General features: G+C 48.4%; 1 protein-coding gene across 8 annotated transcripts in view; it reads right to left on the reverse strand.

The window, feature by feature from the left end:
* The window catches only part of ASTN2 (astrotactin 2), a 614,387-nt gene that overhangs the window by 387,140 nt on the left and 205,424 nt on the right, over positions 1–21,823 (reverse strand). The window lies entirely within an intron of this gene.

The following is a 21,823-nucleotide window of genomic DNA, read 5'->3' on the forward strand; positions in this document are numbered from 1 at the left end:
GCCTTTGAGGCTGAAGAGAGAGCCCAGATCTGCAGCTGCCAGGATTAATGCTCTGTGTCAGCTCAGAATATGGCACAACGCTCGGTGCGAGCAAGGTTCGTTTGATTTGGGTCTTTTTAGTGAAGGGGATAAAGTGAAAAAAGAACTCAGCCGTCTGCAGCTCTGGACAGACCGGCCCGGGGACAGAACCGGCTGTGAAATCCTACAGCGTAACACATTGCTAAGGAGCCCAAGCCAGGCCAATGGCCCATTAGCTTTCTGGCAGGAGAGACCAACTTGCTAGCTCTATACAATGAAAGGGAATTGAAGCGGTGAATGAGATCGATAACCATTGTGAGACAGCAGATTACCTCATGGGACGCAAAGCTCTGTGTACCAATGGCTCCTATTGGGCCCAGGGTGGTGGTGACCAAATGTCATTACCATCTGCCAGCTGCTTGGCAGCCCATGCTGAACGGAGTCTGTGGTTGCCATCTGCTGCCCAAAGAGGCACCCTCACAATGGCCACCCACGCTGGCACTCTCCAGAGAGGCCAAAGCTTGCATGGTCCACTGAGGACAAATCACCCTCTCACCGACAGCAGCCCCAAGATACATTAGTGGGGCAGGGTGGAGAAGCTCGAGTTGCTGCTGTTCGTGCTGCATCTGCTCTTGGTCACAGGACTTCGCTTAATAGATTGCACAAGCACTAAAATTGACTTAAGGCGACCTTGCATTTACCAATTCTGGGACGTTTGGGAAGCAGCCCTGTAGCATCTCAGAACCTTTTTCAGGAATATAAAGACACTTAAGTGAGAGCACTGATCTCCAATTAACTTGAGCCATCACTGCAGCCTCTGTGACTGTCTGACACAGATCACTGAATTCCCAGCACAGCTGACTGTCTGTTCGGAATTCGGGGAAAGCGATTTATTTATTTCTGGAACTCAGTCTCCTTTCCGACCCCCACCTCCACACACGCACAAATCACATCAGCAACGTGAGACCTAAAATGCATTTGTTTGAAAACAACAGGAAATACATCCACTGAGATACTCCAGTGCTCTTTACCTCATAATTTGATCGAGTCTGCTTTTAGAAATATTGGTGTCAGAACAGAGAATCACATTTAAGTTGGACGAGCCAGATTTGAAGCTAATGGAAATATATGCACCAAAAATGCAGATTTTTTTGCAGCGCGCTGGGGGTTTGCAAACAGGGTAAAGGTTTGGGTCTCAGGAAGGCACTCGGCACTGAATTAGAGGTGCTGATCTGCTGGACAGCTCCCTGTGACAGAGGAGGGGAGAGTACAGAACATGGATATTTACACAACACATTTCACATTCCACATGTCCCCAAAGAGCTGTACAAGCACCTTCCCCACTCCCAAAACATACCGACCACCCAAACTTTTAGCTCTGCCACCAACCTGTTGTGTGATCTTGGGCAAGTCACTTCTCTGGGCCCATTTTCCCTGTCTTGTTTATTTAGATTGCAAGCTCTCCAAGGCACAGGCTTGTCTATGTGGGCATACGACCGATCCTGGCTGGGGCCACTAGGTGCTTTTGTAACCGAAATATATCGGTGAGAGTGGAAACATTCAGAGTCATGATAGATGAGAGACCTCATAGCAAATTCATATTATTTTGCCCTTATAAAGCCCCTTTCAGCCCAGGATCTCAAAGTGCTTTAGAACCATTAACCCGCAAATCCCAGGGAGATAGGCAAGTATTACTCTGCTTTTACAATTCAACTGAGTCACAGGTATGGCGGCTTGACAAAGGTCACACTGTGAGTCAGTGGAAGAGCTGGGAGTAGAAAGCAGGGACCGTGACTCCCAATCTCCTACCCTTCCTACGTGCACCATGGTTCTTGATGCGCCACCATTCACTCCACAACTTGATGTTTTTTAAAGAAAGTGGCACGTGAACCAAAAAAGCAACCACTGCACAAGACCCGACGACCCCCTCTTCCTGCAGAAAAGCAAAAAGTTTGAAAGAGCGGAAGGCCTGAGCATCTGAGCTCCTGGCCAATGGAGCTGAATGTCGGAGGGAAGGAACAATGTACCGCAGTTCTCCTTTCACTGCCACTCTGCCCATGTCCCCACCCCCGCTCCGTTTCCCTGCTCATTTTCATCGTGTGTATCTAATTACTGACATCCCGAACAGTAAACGCCATCGCCCAAGGGTGGCAAGCAGGGGGCTCCGTTCAACCGAGCCGCAACAACGGGGCTTATGTTTGAGCTGAAATTGGATTTCCGATTCAGCTCTTTATTGCTCGAGGCCAGTCTGCTGCCAGGCTCTAAGGGACGCTAGCTGAATACGCAGCTCCTTCCCTCGCTCATTAAACAGAGGGGCATTTCTCTCGTTTTCCATCCCATCGCCTGCTCTTCAGACCACTAACGCTTCAGCAGAAGCACTTCTGTGCTGTGTTTAAACACCCATCTGGAGATAAACAGCTTAGTGCCAGATCTCTCTTAAACCCAGGGAAATGGACGCTTTACAACCTGTCGCTAACTAAACAAACCTCCAGGGGTTAGGCCAGAGGCGTCTGGGTTTGAGAGGCACAAAACAAAAAAATCCACCCTTGCCCCAGGGATGTCCAAACTCCCAGGTATTCCAATAACCGCCGGCAATCACTGAATTGTCTTAGGTGACAGGCTGGAGACCCAAGCTTTGCTGCTCTCAATTTCTCCCCCCACGCCCCTTCCCACAAGCCTGGGACTACCACCAAGATGTCCGCACAGCAGTTTGCCAGTCCCAATCCCATCTAAAGGCTGGCCCCAGGTTTATGCTCTACAGGCGGGGCGGGAGCAGGGAATGGAAGCTCTGGATGGAACGAGGCTGAGAGTTGGGCAGCAGGAGGCCCAAGGGCGTGAGGGGAGAGAGGCGAGGGTCTGTCTCCTTCCCAGGCAGTGGCATACAGCTCCTGCCAGCTGTGAGCTCCATCGGGCCTGTGCCGGCTGACCCAAGCAAGGGGCAGCGTGGAGCTGCAGTGCCCCAGCGGCAGAGCGGAGAAGGACCTGTGACTTGGAGCCATTATCCCTGTTCTCCTCCCACCTTACTCTAGATTATATCATATCACCTTCTTCACAGAGCAGCATTACCCACCCCCTTCACTCCCATGCACCTGGCTGTGGGTGCGGGGCAGAGTCAGATCTCCTTTCCTTCCTCTTGCATGTATGGTTTGGGGTGGGGGTGAATTGGGCAAACAGCCTCCCCTCTCTTCACCGCAGCCAAAGGCGCAATCTGAGCAGGGGGACAAGGAGGGGTCTTACTCCTTCTCTGGCTAAGTAAAGGCGTGAGTAGGGAAGGCAGACGCGCTCGGGCTAGACTCCTTGCACCAGAGGAGCAGGTGCAGGAGGAGAGGGGCAATATTGCTGAGGACTGAAGCACGTGAAGGTGGAGGAGAGCAATGCTGGAGTAGCAGAAGGGATGTTGTACTCTCTAGGGCTCTCCACCCTCAGCCTTCCATCCGCACTTACGCAGTCACCCAGCCTTACAAATAATAAGCAAGCTGTCCAAAAAATGAATCCCTCCTTTCCCCCACCTCAAGGCAGGGCAGAACGGTTTGCTTTAGTATTCATGCCAAGTTGGGAGTCCCCATAGAATCACAGAATATCAGGGTTGGAAGGGACCTCAGGAGGTATCTAGTCCAACCCCCTGCTCAAAGCAGGACCAGTCCCCAGACAGATTTTTGCCCCAGATCCCTAAATGGCCCCCTCAAGGATTGAGCTCACAACCCTGGGTTTAGCAGGGAATGCTCAAACCACTGAGCTATCCTGCCCCCATGAAGAACCTGCTGCTGACAGAGAGTGTCTGTCGCAGACAGGAGGGTGGTAGGGCCCCAAACCAAGGCAGCAGGGTGTGGCGGAAGGAGCGTGAGGAATGAGACTGGAAGCCATGAACTTCTGGACTTTAATCCTCCTTCCACCAATGACTTTGGGCTTGTCAAGCGGCAAGTGAGCATGTGGCAAGCTGGGGTGTAAATCTACAGCATACTAGCACGTCACTCACTAACTGTCCACGCGGACCCTGCCGCTATGCGCTAAAAATTCCCTAGGGTGGTTTGAGCTACTGCTCTTTGAAACAGGAGAAGGTCAGCGCTCACTAGGGAACTTTTAATGTGCAGCAGCAGCATCCACACAGACAGTGCGCAGCACGCTATACTCCAGCTTGCCGGATGCTAACTGGTCATGTAGACAAGCACTTAGGTAGCCTTGGGCAAGCGACTTCAACTCTCTGTGACTTAGTTTCCCAGTCCGTAAAAGGTGGGATAACGCTCCTTCATAGGGTTCCTGTATGACACAGGCCCCGCTCTGTGGAGTCCTCCAGTGGTGTTATCTGCCCGACTGGCTGGGTTAGAGCGGTGCAATGATTTGTTGCCTTTGAAGTCTCAGCCGCAAGAATGCCTGAACACAGTCTGTTTGCATGCCATCTGCTTGGCTTCAAAATGAAAAGTCATTGGTGATCCCTAGCTGAGGATGAAGGAGGATAAACCAGGAAATGAAGAGATAAGGAGGGGAACGCAAGAGACATATCAAGGAGGAAAAGGACTTCTCCTGAATTGGAGAATGAATTGGGGCCCTCCTCTCCCACACCACACTCCCCAACTTGTGAGCAAGGAGAAGACAGATGAATGTGAAAATTAAAAGCAAACCAATCCGTTCTAGGGCAGAACTGCATCAGAGTTTCTTCCTGCTACCGATCCAATTAAACACTGCTTAATTAGACTGGAATGCAAAAAAAAATTCCAAAAGAAAACCTCCCCTTGGAAGTCTCTGATCCTGTACATACAAACAGCTGCCACCTCGTTCAGAGAGCTCCTGCCACCACCCTCTTTTGGGTCGTTTTTTTACACCAAGCGCCAATTAGACTGGCTCTGGTCTGCCTGAGAACACCCAGTCCCCTTCTGCAGAGAGTTTGGAAGCAGCCTGCAAAGGGACTGAAGATTTTGCACCTACTGCAAGAGGAAAATAAATTCAAAGCCACAAACACTCCACATGCAGCCCTGTGGCTCATCTAAAATATCATTTACTTGTGCTGCCAATTACTCCTTCCACTGCCTCCTCCCCAGCCCCAATATCTGGCACATAAAGGGCAGAAAACTCTGATCTGGCACTGGCAGTACTGCTGACATTAAAAAGGAACATACAGAACACGTATAGATTTTAAGCAACACTAATATTCTGCATGCTCGGCAATATGATGTTTCTAAATCAGGCTCAAATACATGCTTGGGAGATTAGTCTATAAAAAAATAAACTTTAATTACTCCATCTTTCTCAGTGCACAGCCCATAGCATTGGCCATATGTGGTGTTAAGTGCCAAGTACTCTTCAATCCCCACCCCCCCAAGATATAATAGTTTAATACCTAATGTTTCAAGACTGCTTGGATATTAAAACATATTTCTACCTCCCAGGAAAGACGGGGATGTAGAAATCAACCTCCTGAACTGCTTAGCAACTGAACTGCAAATCCTACAGCGCGCACATCAGTGGGAGGCATGCAAAAGCACCTGCTAATGAGAAAACAGCATTTTTAACATGGAGAGGCTGTGTTTCAGCTTGAATTTTGGCAGCACAAAAATGCAGCCACCTCTGGGGTGGATGACAGGGAGTCCCCAGCCACCTGAATAGAACCTTAACGCTACCGAAATGGCAGACTGACCCTGATGTGGAATCCTGTCCCCACCCACAGCACACCCCATACAGCTTTCCTTGCACCTCCAAGGAGGGCTACTTCCAAAGCATTCAGCTGTCCTGCGCATGTCAAGAGAGGTCGCTGCCTCTAATTATCTCCCTTTATGTTCCAGCGGAGGCTCGTTAATACAGTACAACAGCATCTCCCGACGCCCTCACACGCAGAAACATCTCAAGGTGTTTTACAAGCAGGAGATCATGTTAAATCAAATCAAATCCCAATTAAAGATTAACAGCGATGTTGGAAGGCTGCTCTCGCCGGATAGCACCGCTCGCTGGGAAGAAACACTGCTTTCGGTAGCTTCTGCCTGGCAGGCTCCTACCCCACCCCCAAGCCAGCCGGTCCCCTTTGCTCCGCCACACAGCCCATGCCCCAGCTGGGGAACCCACAGACATCCAGTCAAGGCACTGTCCCCCAAAGAAGCTCTAGCAAGCAAACCTTCCCTCCCCCATTCAGTGAATGTCCTAACCATTCTCCCCATCAGCCCAGAACCTGAGCCAGCACCCCCTACCTGGACAGTCTTCCTTTCGCCCTCAGACCGGGCTTCCGGCAAGGCAACCAGCCGTCTCTGAACCCATGTCCGCTGCCCTCCTCTCCACACAGTAAGCCCAGAGCAACAGACCTTCTCTTCCCAAGTTTCCGCCAACCACACAGACTGCCTTCCACGTCCATATCCCAGGCCAGGCTTTCTCAAGCCCACCGAGACCTTCCTCCAACCACGCTCCCCTTGCCAGGCTCTTCCCCACAGGGGCAGTACAATACACTGTGTGTTTGTGTGAGTGTTGGGGAGTCGGGAGGTGTGGGGGAGAGATAATGCCATAAACTCCATGGGCCACATCCAGCCTTTGGCTAGGTAAGGGTGTGTGATCCCGGCTGAATCTGCAGGACATTATACCTCCTCACACAAGAGTCCAGCTTCCATCCTCCTTGCTCCTGGGGGGCTCTATTTCCCTTCCTCTCACAGAATTCAGGGAAGTCCCAAGTAAAGGTATGTCAAAGCTGCACCGTTTTGATCTGGCTTTCAGCTGCCGCCCCCCGGTGCATTTTGGTGCGTCAGACTCTGGGGGGGTTGGTCCGGGCCAGTCTAGTCCCAACCTACAGCCCCTTTGTTGGCAGCATGGACTGGACTTTGTTCCATCTGCCCTGGTTTGGCATTGACCCCGAAACTCGAGTCATCTCCCCCAAGAAAGCAGCTTCTTTACAGAGACTGGTCCCTTCAGATAGCTCTGAGGAAGGAAGAGAAAAGATGAAAGGAGAGGGAATGGACCAAGGGTCAGAGATGGAGGAGGCGGAGGTGGTGAAACACACAGGAAGGCAGATGGGGGAGGACTAGAAATATTCAGGTTTATTACGAGCTTGATCTTGCTTAAGGGTAGAGCAAAGAAGACTGATAACACTAACATGTATGAATGATATCAGCCTGTCAACACTTCCTCCATCAGAGTTCGAGCTACTTTAACTGCTGTTCACAGAGGGGGGCTTATTTTGGGGCAAGGAGTGTGCAGATGAAACTGTGAGCAGTTTTTATAAGGGAGATCCCATCAGTGAATGCAGGAGACTCAGGTGCCTTTCTCGGTACCCTGAGCTGGCTCCGGGATTCACACAGAGATCGGGGATTCAGCCAGCCCATAGCAGCCCATAAGCAGCATGGGGAAGCCAACTCCTTCCCTGTGCAGCCTGCACGTTCCTTTCGGCGTGAAGATCCTGTGAAGTCTTTGTTAATCTGTTTTTAATACCCTGGGTCTCGGCTGGTTATATACTTTGAGTTTTAATACCCGATGCATTAAATCAGCGGTCCCCAACCTTTTCGTCTGGCGGGTGCCAGATGAAGGACCGTGGCGGCGGTCGAGCATCTGCCGAAATGCTGCTGAAATTCGGCAGTGACGCCTCTGGATGACGTCGCTTGTTGGCATTTCGGCAGATGCTTGACCGCTGGCCAGGACGTAGGCGCATTTAGATGCCCCTGCGGGCGCCATGGCACATTAAAAAAAATGTGTCTGTACTTAGTATTTATAAAGTTTCAAATATTGATTTCTCTCTCTCACTCTCATTCTCTTGTTTGAACTATGGGGCCTGCCTTTTGCAGAGAGATATTGTGTGGGAGAGAGTCAGTCCTGATAAGAGGGAGGACGGGGAGAAGAGAGGGGAAGCCAGCAGGCAGGGCACATAGAAACAGAAGGTGCAGGAGGGAGGGGGAAGTAAGGGGAAGGGAATAAAAGACAGATGACAAACAGGCAGAGGCTCTGGCACTTGCTCTCCTTTCTTGGATGATGGGCAAGAGGTTACTTGCCATGGTCACCAGCACTAGATAAGCTTTTGGGTAAAATCATCAGGAGTCTCAGTTTCCCCAGAGAAGCTCCCATCCTACTGAGTGTTTTCTGCTCAGTCAGTGAGGGTTCAGCAAGGAAGAACCCAGTACCGTTGCAGGGTGGCTGAATCTCAGTGACAGGGAACTGGACAGCTCTGGGCTCACAGGCTACCCAAAGACGACGCAAGGCAACAAAGTGCTAGACAATGATCAGCAGAACAGTCCGGCTGCGAGTCCTCTGCTAACAAGGTGTTAACTTTGGCAGAGTTTCCCCTCTCCTTACCCAGATGCTAAGGGGAAGGACCTTAAGAACAGCCTAACTGCAACCACGGCCCAGGTCTCCTTGGGAGGTGATCCTGCTGGTGAGAAGAGATAGTTTGCAGAGGTAGACTGCCAGGACCTCAACCCCACCCACAGGAGTTTCTGAGGTCCCAATGCCTCTGTCTATCCCCAAGTATCAATCCCCTTGCCCCCCAGCAGTGCCACCACCCAGCAAAGGTTAACAAGAGCATCCTTAGACGTTCTCAGGGAGGGAGCAGCTGATTTGCTAGCAGGATGCAGCAGAGGTATTGCCTCTAGAATGGATAGCACAAGCTGGACTTCCCCATTGGCCAATGCAGGTACTATCTGCCCTGTGTGTGGGCTGTGGAGATGAGCTCAAAAATGCGGGGCCACACCTCCTGAAACAAATCAGCATGCAGAGCAGCGATTCAATAGCTGCATGTCAGAGGCTCTGTCTACACCTGGGACTAGCTCCAACCGAACTGTCAGTACCCATCAAACGGAGCAGCTGCACCAACACTGACAAGAGCAAGCCAAGGCTGCCGCTGCTTGCAGTCGGTCCTGATTACAAACATGGGTAAACCTTAATTAGCTCAATCAGCAAAAGCCCCCAGCCTGTCCTTGGACATGTCCAAGTCCAGATTTTTCTAAAGAGCTGTGCATTACTCTCTCTGTCAAAAATGGTATTACCGGTTTCCGAGCCACTGCTAACTCAGAAGAAAAAGATCTTGAAATGCTTATGGATCAATGTCCTAACAGATAAAACGCAAGACGGGGTATCAGTTGGTGCCTGCTATAGACCACCATATTACACTAGGGAAGCGGCATGACCTGCTCCTTACACACCTATCTATAATTAGAATTGGAAGGATTAGATTTTTACTGGCAAACATTGATTTCACTGTACACACACAAACCGATGAAAAAATATTTCCATCAAAAATAATCCAACTTTACAGATAGGCACAGAAAGAAAAATGCTTCTTGAGAACTTACTAGAGTTTGATTTAAGGTTATTTACTTTGTATATTTTGACATATGATGTTGACAATTCGTGTTTTCACTGTTATCTCAACAGCTGTCATTAAACAATTATCTGACACCTTCCCATTGTCTGACCCCACGTCATTTCCCCACAACTGTGAATATTTAAATACCGGTAGATAAAAATTGAAAAACAAAAAAGGCTTTAAAATCCATAATTCTGTGCAATGGTGAAAATTATAGACATTTTAAAAATGCTTAAAATAACCGTCAATGATCTCTGCCAAAATGATAAAGAAAATAAACATTGAATTCTGCCAAGCCTACCTATAATGTGTAGGAAAAAAGCTGTGTGATGATGGGGGATTTCAATTTGACTGGCATATGCTGGAAGTCTCCTGCTTCCGGTACTAAAACAGCCTTAGAATTTCTAAGTATTATAGATGATAATTTCCTAACTCAAAAAGTGTTACAACCAACGAGAGGGAATTCTATATTAGACCTCATCTTGACAGATCAAGAGGAACTGATCACAGAACTAAAAATTAATGGTAGCTTAGGTACAAGTGATCATGATTTGATCACAACTATAACGTGCAAACAGAATAATGTATGCAGTGTTGTTGTAGCCATGTTGGTCCCAGGATATTTGAGGAAGACAAGGAGAATAAGGTAATGTTTTTTTATTGGAGCAACTTCTGTTGGTGAGAGAAACAATCTTTCAAGCTTACACAGAACTGAAGAGCTAGTGGGGTCCCTCGTGGGTCTGTCCTGGGACCCATACCATTTAACATTTTTATCAGTCGCCTGATAGAAAATATGAAATGATCACTGGACAAGTTTGCAGATGACACAAAAACTGGGGAAGTGGTAAATAATGAAGACAACAGGTCACTAATAGAAAGATCTGGATCACTTGGGAAACTGCACACAAGCAAACAGTATGTGTTTGAATATGGCTACATGTGAATGTATACCTCTCGGAACAAAGAGTGTAGGCCACACTTAACAGGATGGGGGACTCTATCCCTGTGGTGGATAATCATCTCACATGAGCTCCCAGTGAGATGCTGTGGCCAGAAGGGCTAATGCGATCCTGGGATGCATAAACAGGGGAATCTTGAGTAGAAGTAGAGAGGTTATCTTATCGCTGTAGTTGGCACGGGTGCGATCATTACTGGCACACTGGTATCCACTTCCAGCATCCACAATGAAAAAAGGATATTGATAAATTGGAGAGGATTCGGAGAAGAGCCACGAGAATGATTAAAGGATTAGAAAAACTGTTTTATAACAACAGACTCCAGGAGCTCAATCTCTTTAGCTTAACAAAGAGAAGGTTAAGGGGTGACTCGATTACAGTCTGTAAGTACCAACATGGGGAACAAATCTAAGAATGAACCCTTAAATCTAGTAGAAAAAGTAGAATACGATCCAAAGGCTGGAAGTTGAAGCTAGACTAATTAAATATTGAAATGAGGCATACAATTTTAACAGCCAGAGTAATTACTCACTGGAACAATTTGCCAAGGGTCATGGTTTGGTCCTCGTAACTGACAGCTTTTAAATCAAGATTGGATTTTTTCCCCCTACAAGATATGCTCTTATTTCAGGGAAGTTCGCTAGCCTGGGTTATACAGGAGGTCAGACTAGATCACAATGGTCCCTTCTGGCCTTAGAATCTGTGAATCTTTGCTGGGTAACGAGCCTATTTGAAAAGATGGCTATTTCAGAGTCAGCTACACCTTTGACTGGGTTCGGGCTATTCCACAGTGTAGACAAGACCTTGTAACACATTGAGAACCAGAGCCTGGGGCACCGGAACAGGGGGGCTACCATGCCCCCTCTTTTTACCGGCCATAAGGACGAGCAACCAGGGGGAGGGGACAGAGAGGAGTGAGCAGGGGGTGAGGTCTTGAGGGGAAGAAGCAGCACGGGAGCAGGGCCTCAGGGGAAGGGGTGGTGTGAGAGCAGGGCCTTGTGGAGAAGGGCCATGGTTTGGGCACTGCTGGCCTCCCCACTTTGAGGGAACTTCTGCCACTCCTGACGGGAGCAGTCTGAGATGGGGCTTTGTGCAGCCAGAATTACTCAGCAGAGCGAGATACAATCACAACCAGCAATGGCTTTTTTCTATAAGCAAAACCAAAGCTGTAGTGCCCAGGTTGGCATACAGCCCTGTCCTGGGACACTTGGGCTTCCCAAAAGCATCCGCTCCCAGCAACAGTCACTCAGAGTCCTTTTGCTTCCCAAGGAGAGGGGAAGCTGACCCGACATTAACCCCTTGTTAGCAGAATTGACATATCATCAACCGACTGGAAAGGACAAGGAGATATTTTATTAAGTGTGGAAAATTCCCTGTGTGAATGGCATGCAGGCAGACTAATACCATAGTTAAAGGGACACAGTCAACCCAATCATATATCGGGAACAAATTCCTTTGCCTGTGTTACTAAAATTGCCTTAGCGTATTGGAGTGGAAATAATTTTTTTACAAATCCAATTTGCTTTCCCACTCTTTATGCTGTTTACTTTTTGCATTTCTCTGGCCACGGACAATTAAAATCAATGAAGTCCGTTTCACTTTCATGTCCTCAGCACTGAATCGGTTGAGATGCAATCACTTTAGAGATGCAGTTATATGTTTAAAGACAGCAATTGTTTTTTTACTGGAATTGTCTTTCACACAAATCAATGGAAACTCTTCTATTGGGATTAAGGTTTGAAAACAAAAACAAACCAATCCTGTTTTTTTACAAATTACAACTGCTGGGTCAAATCTGAGTTGAGGCCTTCACTTGAAAGGTGGAAGACAGTTTCCACTATAAGCATAATTTAATAATAATAATAATAATAATTGGAGCTATACCAATCTCCTAGAACTGGAAGGGACCTTGAAAGGTCATCGAGTCCAGCCCCTGCCTTCACTAGCAGGACCAATTTAAACCCTGTCCCAGAGGGAAAACATTATCATTCTCTATGAAATGTTCCATGTGCAGTCACTGCCCAAAGAAGAATCTTTCTGGAAAGAGGGAGGTTCAGGGAACAAAATATAGAACCAGACAAAGTGTTGGAGGTAGAGTGACCAGATAGAAAATGTGAAAAATCTGGACTGGGGCTAGGGGGTAATAGGTGCCTATGTAAGAAAAAACCCCGAATATCAGGACTGTCCCTATAAAATCAGGGCATCTGGTCATCCTAGTTGGAGACCATGTTAGAACATGGCACAAACTCTCTGGGCCCAACTACACTCCAAGCCTACACCATACCACGGGGCTATGCCTTCTTATAACTAGGTCCTCCAACATAGTCTCTCAGCGGTAGCATGTGAGCATCACACAGCCAGGGAGTTTATCCTCAACACGCCCCTGTGAGGTAGGGAGGATGTATCCCCACGTTACAGGCGTAGAGTGAGAGTAACTTGCCCAAGAAGTCACACAGGGAGTTTGGGGCAAAGGTAGGAACTGAACCCAGGTCTCCTGAATCTCACGGCAGTGGTTTAATCACACAGCTGTCCTTCCTCTCCTGGCTTCTTTTGTACCTGTGGCCAAGCGGCTAGCGCACTGGACTGGGAATCAGAAGACCTGGGTTCTATTCCCAGTTATGTCACTGGCTTGCTGGATGAATGTGGGCAAGCCGTGTTTCCTCCCTGTGCCTCTACATAATGGGGAGAGTGATACTGGCCTCCTTGATAAAGTGCTTTGAAATGTACAGATGAAAAGTGCTCTAAGAACTAGCTACTATTACAGTGTAGGTGGGCACAAGTCACCCTACTTTTCCTTTTGTTCTAGCAAGGAGACCAACGATCTGACACCATCATGTCATGGATGCACAGACCAACAGAGCTAATGCCCTCCTCTTTGCATCCAGCACCAACAACGTGTTTACATTTTACTGCCTGTGACACAAGAGGCTTGTTGCCATGCGGAGGACGACAGCGGAGCGATTAGTGAAATTTGTTACCCACATGCTCCAAACAAAATTAAATTAAAAGAGCTGCTTTGCTGTCAAGATAAGGGCCAACCCAGGGAGATAATTTTTCACTCTCAAACACTCAATTACTCAGTGAGGCTGTATCAGATACAATAAAAAAAAAAAAAAGCAAAGCACAGCCTCGAGGAACAGATGTAAAAGCTGTTATCTCTGTCGCAGTCCAGGGGACGTTAAAGAGGCTGGGGCTTCAGGTGTGGCGTGGCGGGATTAATTGCAGTGGGTGGGCGAGCAGTGCCTCCCCTCCAAGTTCATTGCCACTCGGTTAATGATGGTCTTCCCACAATGGCTCCATGATTGCTTGTTCAGACATTCTGCAACCACATTGACAAACACGGACAGGCCAGGGGCTGCACGAGGACGGGCTTGCCTAGTGTACAGCTATACGAGGATACGGCTACGGTAATCATTAATAAACTGGCAAACCTTTCTAGTACAGCTGTCGCTTACACCAGCAAAAAAAGGGATGTTGCTGCTCTAGCTTATACTGGTTTGGTGAAGGAAATAATCGACACAAGCCAAAGGACTTAACTACGTATACACTAGGGTGTGTGCCATTGTTGAAATGTTATTTAAAAATATCACACCCCTCACTGCCATTGTTATACTGGCAAGAGTCTAGGGGTGGCCAAGCCACACACAAGGTGCTCATTTGTGGAACTGTAGGGAGAGAGAGGAGACAAGGGGGAGGAAGATCTCAGGGCACGTCCGCGCTACAAAGTTTTGTCACCGCAAGTTATGTCGGCACACAGCCACCGTGGATAATACATCGCTGGTGCGCAGGCACAGAATCAGAGACTACCAGGGTTGGAAGGGACCACAGGAGGTCATCTAGTCTAACCCCCTGCTCATAGCAGGACCAGTCCCCATATGTGGCCCCTTGCGTCACCAGACGACTGTGAAGGTCGACATAAGAAACGCTTCATCTACACTTGCACCGCATCAACCATTGTTTTACAACAACCGGGGAGGTGGTTTTACTATATCGGCATAATAGGGCACTGACATCGGTGGGAGACAAATTTCAGTGTAGACGCATACATAACTAGATTGTGTGATAGACCCAGGCCAGTTGGGAAGAGCAGAGTAGTAGAAGGGAGATATACTGGCCACTGGATAAGCAGTTTTCTGTTCCCTGGGTGACCAGAGCAGGGGCTGCTCCAGGCTAATGAGAACACCTGACTCCAATTAACCTGCTAAGAGTCAGGTGAGGCTGTTAAGCACCTGACTCTAATTAAGGCCCCTCTGATGCTATAAAAAGATTCACTCCAGTCAGGCCAGAGGGAACCAGGGAGCCAGAGGAGAGGAAGTGCATGCGAGGAACTGGGAGCAAGAGGCGTGCAAGAAGCTGAGAGTGAGTAAGCACTGCTGGAGGACTGAGAAGTACAAGCGTTATCAGACATCAGGAGGAAGGTCCGGTGGTGAGGACAAAGAAGGTGTTGGGAGGAGGCCATGGGGAAGTAGCCCAGGGAGTTGTAGCTGTCGCACAACTGTACCAGGAGGCACTATAGACAGCTGCAGTCGACAGGGCCCTGGGCTGGAACCCAGAGTAGAGGGTGGGCCCGGGTTCCCCCCAAACCTCCCAACTCCTGATCAAACACAGGAGGAATTGATCTGGACTGTGGCTTCTACCAGAGGGGAAGGTCTCTGGGCTGTTTCCCAACCCACAGGGTGAATCTGTGAGGCGAGCAAATCTGCCAATAAGTGCAGGACCCACCAAGGTAGAGGAGGAACTTTGTCACAATTGACACAAAGCAGCTTATGTCGACCTAACTTTGTAATGTAGACCAGGTCTCAGTTTGGAAAGCACTTTGTGTTCCTTCAATATGAAAAGGGTTACACAACAGCCTCATGCTGGGATGGGGTGAGGGCAGGGAACCTTCAAGAGATGCCAGAGCAGTTGCCTCAAACTTTATTTATTGCTTACCTAACATCAAAAGGATCAGAAGAAAAATACTCAGCAGTAAGGAAATTAACAATGTGGGGTGCCACTCTGGGGAAATCCCACACGTGTATGTTGTAGCCTTCCCTCCCTATCAGAGGCAGCAATGTGTTCCCCTTGCTCTAGGGCTTATGGAGAGTCACCGATGGACCAGCCCATGGTAAAGTCCTGCCTTTTACATTACATGTTAGATTAATTCTGAACCAATGCTCAGCGGAGAGACTAGAACCCTCTGCCCCCGTGCTCTGCCCACAAAGGTCTGCTCACTCAGGACTCTTCCTACTGCAGAGCTCTAGTTGCTGGTCACTTGCAGGCCTGAGGTGGCATGGAAAAGAACCAGGATGAAGACCGGAGATGTCCTGGAATGTGCTGATAGCTACCCCCTCAATCTCTCCTACTGTGAAAATTAAACTACATCAAAGCAATGAAGAAACCCATCTTCAGTGATTAGGGATGCAGATCTGACATCCTGTTTGCTGTGAAGACTGTAGTGTGGTGTGCATGTCCGTGATGCATCCTTGAACTAGGAGCTTCGGAATCACCACACTGGATTAGAGCCAAGGAGCATCTAACCCAGTAGCCTGTTTCCAACTGTGGCCAGTGCCAGCTGCTTCAGAAGCAGGAACCCTGCAGTAGGCAGCTCCAGGCTCACCTGTCCCCAGGGAATGTAGTCAGAAAGTTGGCCAATGCTTGAGAGTAACTTCAGGAGACGTGGCAGTCAAACGGTAAGAGTTCAGCGCAGTGGCACAGATGGGGAGGGCGGGAGGAGAAATCGTTCACTGTGTTGAGGGTGGGGGATGTACCCTGCTGAGCGTAGCTGAAAAGCATGAGCACTGGCGAGACTGATTATTCCCTCTTGCTAGTGTAAGCAACGAAAAACGACATGTTTGGTTTATCGCCTTTTGTCTCCCATTTGATTCTTGACAGGCATCTCCCGGAGTTTGAAGTCTGCCGCTGTCAGGGAGGCAAACTGCGCTGGCTGGTGAAACAGGTGCAGACCCAGAGAGAGAATTTAAAACCACTGCATTCTCCAGCAGCGTCTCTGCCTCAAAGAGAGACGTCTGAGACATGGCGACGTGATTCCCTTCCAGTGCTCCCTGTTTACTTAGCCCTTATGTTTCCTTATGTTTCAGCTGTGAGGGAAGGAAAATGTTACCTAAATTTCATTCTGCATTTCCTTTCACTCCCCGTGAAATAATAAGTGTCTGGTTTGCCTCCGGAGACAGGAGAGGATCAAAGGGAAGCTTCCTCGTATGTAACAGATTCCGAATACCTAATTTTCCCTTATAAAGGGCCTTGTTTTAAACACCAAATACAGAAGCAGATCAAAGCCTGGCTTCTCGCGCCTCTAACAGCTCTCGGAAGGCTCTGCCAGCCACAGACACACACACAGAGGCTGCTGCAAATCTGAGGCAGATAATTGGACTCTGCTAATTTATCTGAAACATCGCTGTGCGCTACGGAAACAACTGGGTATCTGGTACACACGGACCCTTCCCCGCCCCCAAAAAGAGAACAGGCTGCAGGCTAAGCCCACTCCCCTGCCTCTCTCTATCTGCACCTCCCTCGTCCACAGGCCCTCAATGCAAGGAGGTTCCAGATCCATCCTCAGACTTTATCTCAGGCAGGCAGGATGCGGAACTTATCACCGGACAACAAGAGCCCAAATCCCCAAGCTCTTAATTAGGCCATAACGGGAAGACCGCGCTGTCTTATGAGGCAACAACATGCCTCCTGGGAGGCCAAATGACGACTAGGATGCGTGTGTCATCCTGACAAAGGAGCCAGATTATTGTGGAGATGACACTGCCTGGCCTAGAGCAACACGATCAAACAAGGAGCAATTTTTCTCTGCCCCTTAACAGGCTGGAGGAGAAGAGATTCAGAGTTGAGGGAAGCTGCCAGAGTTCTGCTCCTTTGGGGTGGGGACGAATAGGAGCCGGCCTAGACAGTTTATTCACTGCAGGGCCTGTTCGGAGTGTCTCCTCAAAGTATACATGGCTGCTTAAATATCATTTGCATCCTATCAGAGAGGCAAGTTATTCAGATCACAGGGACAATCTTCTTCCCCGCTTCTGGGGCCACCAGACCAGTTATCAAGCTGCCATTATTGCAATACTACTACTACTACTTTGGACTGGCATTCAGTGTCAGAGATGATTTCATCTGAGGCTTCAAAGCACTTTATAAAATTAACCCTCTGTGAGCAGCCGGTGAAGAGAACAGCTCCAGACACAGCTGGGCGGGAGACTGAGGCAGCCCCTCTTGAGCGTGAGGAGGATTAGGATTCCAGCAGCATGGCGGAAAGTTGTTCTTTAAAAGAGGACTGGACTGAACATGCCCCACTCTGCGAGAGGGAAAAGAGGAGAGTGATAACTACACGGAGTCTGGCATCTCCTACGGTGGGCAGCTGCAGAGCTGGATTAGCATCTCGACAACACTGACAGTTCCCTTTATATGAATTTAGTGCTGGCGAAAGGTGCGTAGTTTGACAGCCCTGGAGACAGGAACCTTCTACGCACCTACACAACAGGTACAGAGAGTGGGAGCTCCCCCACAGTGCCCTGCCAGCCCTCACTTGATGGAAATGAGCAATGAAGTTAGCTCGCCTGCTCCTTGGCATCTCCCACGGAGGCTGCCAAGGGGAGCACCGGGACTTGCGGTGGCGGGTTTTGATGGTGCAAATGCATTTGGAAGGGTTTATTAAAACGCCCATCACTGGAGCATTCTAATGCAGTATTAAAACACACACGCAACTGGGGGAAGGAAGACAGCCAGTTCCCTGCCCTAGCCCAGGTCTAATCAGAACGTCTCATTTTGAGCACCATGCTAGTCCTCCGCCTTGCTCCAGGCTAACAACGGGCTGTTTGTGTGTGGGTGCCAGTAGGTTTTCCGCTGTCCGGTTCTCTGAGGACCTTTGCCTTGCAACGTGGCCGGAGGATGGCAAGCGAGGGGGTCTCACTCCTTGGGAAGGCTGTTACAGGGCTTAGGCAGCACAACAAGCAGGCTCTGCTGCCTGCTTCATTGAGCCCGTATGTGGTTTCCAACACAGGCGCCGACTTCCCCTCTTTCCCGTGGGTGCTCGACCTGCCCCTCTGCTCCCGGCCCCACCCCCACTCCACCCCTTCCATGAGGCCCCGCCCCTTCCCACACCTTCCCCACCCCCATTCCAACCCTTTCCCCCAACCCCGGCCCCTCCCCTGCCAATATTCTAACTCCTTCCCCAAATCCCCGCTCTGGCCCCGCCTCCTCCCCTGAGCGCACCATGTTCCCGCTCCTCCCCACCTTCCCGGAGCCTGCGAACGCTGCCCAACAGCTGTCTGGTGGCAGCCGAGTGGGAAATGCTGGGAGGTAGGTGGAGGAGCGGGGACACGGCGCGCTCAGGGGGAGAGGAGGAGGAGGAGGAGGTGGTGGGGTAGGGGGAGAGGGGAGCTTGGCTGCTAAGTTTTCCCCGTGGAGCACCCATGGAGTCAGCGCCTATGGCTTCCAATAAGCATGGCAGACCGGGCGATCATAGCTGCCGCCAAGGGTTCCTGTAAAAGAGGAGGTCTGAGATAACACCAAGGGCTTTGCAGATCAGTGAATGGGACCGGATAAGGCATGGAGCACCACTAGTGAAAGCAGTAGCAGAATGGCTTTGAGGTGCAGTGGTGTGGTTAGGAGATGGACAGTGCATTGTGTAGCAGTCTGACCTGCAGAGGATGAACACACCAACAGCCATGGCCAGGTCTTCATTGGAGAGGAAAAATAGTCTTGTTGCCAGAAGAAGGTGGAAGACAGTGCTTCTAGTGACTGCTGTTTGATTCTCACCGTCAGCAACAAGCCCAGGATGACCAATAGGCTTGTGCATGTGCAACCAAGAGTGCACGTGCCCTCCAACACGGGCAAAGAGATGGTGCTAGCCAGCCACTCAAGGACCTCTCCTGATTAGCACTGAGCTTTAGCTCTTTCTGGATTCAAATCTCATGCCTTCATCCAGCCTCCAGTTTCCACCATGGACTGGACTTAGCACAGACAGAAAGACAGACATTGGATGGGAACATTGCACCACTGACCGAGGGAAAATTCTCCTTTGTTTCCCCATGTTTCTTCTCATCATCTCCGAGGTGATTCCAAAGACACAGGAACATTAGTGCTCACCAGTGAAGGGATTCAGCACTATACGATGGAAAGATCTCCAACATGGTATGACCGGGATCACAGAATTCAGAGATGAGAGAGAGAAGACTCCCACTACATCAACCAGTCTGTATTCCAGGCCAACACAGACTGATTCTCTCTGTTATATTCTCAATACTTTGTCCATTCCAGTTTTAAACAATCAAGCAGGGAGGTTAGCCGTTCTCATGAGAGGCTATTCCACTGTCAGAGTCCTCACTGTTAGGAATATCCTCCCTCTCACCCCCACAAAAATAACAACGATGGACAATTTATGTATGTCCCTTTGGCCTACCCTCTCGAACAATTCCTCCTGCATCCCTTGATGTGTGCAATCTGCAGCCACTTGAGACAATTATAATGTACAGCCACCTAACTAGCTTACTTGACCAAAGCACAAAGAAAATCCATGTGTGATCCTGCGTTTACAGGATCATTTAGACATAAATGGAAGTTACCGGGCATGCTGTAACTAACAAATCACATACATCTGAAGACTTCCCACCACATCAACTCTGATAAGCACCACAGATGCTTCAGTAAATTGTACTCTGTCCTGCAAAAAGTGGTCTAAGGAGAGCAATTGCAGGGAAGATCTCTCTGATTGGACTTAATCCCATTGCACCTACAATGACACACAGCCACCGTGGAATCAATATTAGAACATCATTGTAACAATACACTGTATCAACTCTGCATCCTTCTCTATTAGAATTATGAGCCTGTCCAATTATGGATCTTTGTTGTATCTGTAATTATGATTTTTATGCTGTAATTTCCCACTAAGCTAGTGCTTTCTCCACACAAGGGAGCTAAGAAGATAATGGAAAATTTCTTCCAAGATGCCATTAAAGGTAAAGTTTAGCCAAGCAACAGGGAAAGCAATGGAGCTTTTTATTCAGGGAGCATTTTTATTTAAAAACCAAAACAAACAAACAAAAAAACCTCTGGTTAACGGAGAAATAGCCAAGGTTATTTGTGCATCTAGCAAAACCAGATCTATGGTTCCATTGAAGCGACAGATGGGTTATTCCCATTAGATCATCTAGCTCAGTGTTTCTCAACCTTTTCAAGTTGGCGACCCCTTACTTGAGTTCAAAACATTTCGTAATCCTCCCCCTTTACATTTTTTACTCGTATTGTTATACTAGAGTATAACTGATAACCAGACAGAGAACACTTACTTTGAAGAGGAAGAGAGAGGAGGAGCAAGAATTTATTTGCTTTAGATTGAAATAAAATCTCCAATGACTCGTGACCCCTGGATTGCCTTTCATGTTTCTCTACCCTCACCCCCAGAGGTAACAACCCACTGGTTGAGAAACAAACACTGAATACCATGGGTGGGGGTTTTAGAAGTGCCTAAATCACTTAGTCCCCTAAGTCCCATTTTTAAAAGTGATTCCTTGAAAACCAATGAGACATGGGGTCTTGGTCACTTGATGCTTTTGAAAAATTTACCTTGTCTTCCAAACACTGCAGGATTGTACTCTACACGACCGTTTGAAGTGGGGGAACTCCTTTCACAGCAAAACCTGAGGCACCCAAATTCACTAGCCCCTTTTCCAAAACTGAGGCCTTTATCTTTAACGTGGCTAAGGCAATGTTGCCACGGGGAGCCTTTACTGACTTTCCACACTTGAAAGCGCAAGTGTCATTCCAGTGAGAATTTTTGTAACATTGGCTTTCCTTTTCTTCTAAAAGAATGAAGATACAAGAACACACCTGAACGCAATCCTATTCCACATAAATAAATGCAATGTGTGTGTTTGTTCTAATGTGAAATCACTGGGCCAACTGTAGGTGTGGAGGTAATTTCACATTGAAATAAACATGTTATACGCATTTATCTGAATGCCTAATCATGGAAATAAATGGAGCTGTATTTATTTTGGTGGGCTCTGGCATCTATCTGGAATGCTGCACGCTGACTCTGCTTGGCTTAACAAGGAAAACAAATTCGGGACTCGGAGCCACCGGTGCAATCTTAAAATCACTTTCCAACTTGGTTATTTCTTAATGGTGGTTTTCAGACTTAGCAACAAAAGTCACATATTTCCCCTATTGAGGACTAAACACACACTAGATCAGAGGTTTAGAAACAAAGTGATCCCTGAAATTATTTGAATGGGGAAAAATGTAGGACGTAATTTTAAACCATAGAAGAGACTTTTTCTCTCTTTTAACTCACAACATGACTTACGAGATTAAGTCTCTGCCTCAACCTCAATTTCGTGTTTGTTTTTTAATTGCTTTTGTGCTGAGAACAAACATGGAAAATTCAAATCCAATAGGAAATTTGCTGAGAAACTTTAAGTGACAGACATTGACCCTTACATATCCTCAGGAAACGCCACCACATTGGTGGCTGGACCAATAGCACGGTTGCACCAACACAAATCCCTAGTGTAGACACTTTGAGCACCACTGTCGTTGATAGTAAGCTTCCCCAGTACAAGCCGTGGCTTATCACAATTGT

This window comes from Mauremys mutica, chromosome 18 (genome assembly GCF_020497125.1).
Source record: "Mauremys mutica isolate MM-2020 ecotype Southern chromosome 18, ASM2049712v1, whole genome shotgun sequence".
In the NCBI taxonomy this organism is placed as follows: domain Eukaryota; kingdom Metazoa; phylum Chordata; order Testudines; family Geoemydidae; genus Mauremys; species Mauremys mutica.